We start from the raw sequence: 269 nt of genomic DNA on the forward strand, positions 1-269 counted from the left end.
TCTAGACTTGAGTGATACACACACACACACACACACACACACACACACACACACATATATATATATATATATATATATATTATATATATATATATATATATATATATATATAAATGTGTGTGTTTGTGGTTATGAGTTTCCGCGTCTCCGTGATGTTGTACACCCACATAAACATATCTATATACATGCATACACTATATACTATGTGTATACATAAATATATTTGTACTAAGTACGAGAGCGCCTAGTTTAGGATACTGGCTAAGTCC

This window comes from Macrobrachium nipponense, chromosome 47, assembly GCF_015104395.2.
Source record: "Macrobrachium nipponense isolate FS-2020 chromosome 47, ASM1510439v2, whole genome shotgun sequence".
NCBI lineage: Eukaryota > Metazoa > Arthropoda > Malacostraca > Decapoda > Palaemonidae > Macrobrachium > Macrobrachium nipponense.